Here is a 1,414-nt window from a genome sequence, read left to right on the forward strand (position 1 = left end):
TCATGGTTCCTTTGACACGCATATCGTCACCGTGTTGTCACATAAAATTCTTACTGTCACACAATGCACGAGGTGAAAGTCAAGTCGATTAAGAACTTTTTTAATCCATACGGCCTTCTAAATCACCAAACAGCACGCCACGTACTCTGCCTTCATGTTGAACAATTTCGTCACATCTTGTTTTTTTTTTATTTCCAATAAACTGCACCCCCTCCAAGCATGAACACATATCCAGATGTAGTCTTCGCATCATCTGGATCTGTGAGATAGCTTGCGCCTGTATATCTAAATATCAGCAGATAAAAAACGTGGGACTATCGCAGCTCCCACTCAATTATTGCACATACAACATATAAATTCTCAACATTTTTATGCATATATCATGAGGTAGCATATTAAGTCTCATGCAATATGTAATTCAATACTCGTTGGTTTCACATATGCAAAAACCTTCATGAACAACAAATGTTCAACCACACTAGACATCTTGGTAGTAAAATCATACAAACCAAGTTATCTAATCAACACAATATGTGTCAGGGAAGCCTAGCATCATGGCCTTCCTACAACATTCCCTATGGTTCAAAGTCTTAGCTAATCGAAGATTCTAAATAACTAGAAACATGGGTTAAGGCATATAGGTATTTAAAAAAAAAACATAATGCATGATAATTTTTCTCCCACTTTTATAAATACCTTCAAGACAGCATGTTTTTTTTTTAATAAAAAAAGAAAAAAAATTGACTTGATATATATATATGCATTCACAAGCAATAGTTATATAATAGTATGACACTTTAAAATGGTTTTCATAAAGACTTAATAGACCTTACAAGACTATGTGGTTTTCTCAAAAGCATATTCATAGACTTAGGCTTTCCTCAAATCATCCAATTTAATTATTAAATACATGATTAGCCTTCATAAATCATTTCACCGCATTCACCTTTAATTTCCTATAATTTTATCCAAAATTAAGTACGACTAAATGATGTCTATTAAAGCCTTGACAAAATACTTCCTTTTTGGCAATTATGAAGAATTTATCAAGAGATCATCATCACATGCAACACATCATATTATAGACATTATCGACAGGATGGTCACCAAGATCAAGTTCCATCAGAACACTCCATTTGTGCTTACATAATTGAATGAGCCACATTCATCTCTCGTGTTTCATCCTTGGGGTTGAAAGCCCTTGATCAAATCACATATCCATGTACATCACTACCTTAAGTAGTTCATACTCAAGCACAATGAGGCACAAACACACAAGGTATTCAAAACTGACACTTTCAAATTTGTTAGCACTTATCACTTAATGTCCATACACTCCATACATATTCATAAAATAATTAGCCAAAATATAACCATAGCACATTAAACAAAGTTATTGAATCATCTTTCCCTA

The sequence above is a fragment of the Amborella trichopoda genome, chromosome 12, assembly GCF_054954075.1.
Source record: "Amborella trichopoda isolate Santa Cruz 75 chromosome 12, AtrichopodaSantaCruz75HAP2 v2.0, whole genome shotgun sequence".
In the NCBI taxonomy this organism is placed as follows: Eukaryota; Viridiplantae; Streptophyta; class Magnoliopsida; order Amborellales; family Amborellaceae; genus Amborella; species Amborella trichopoda.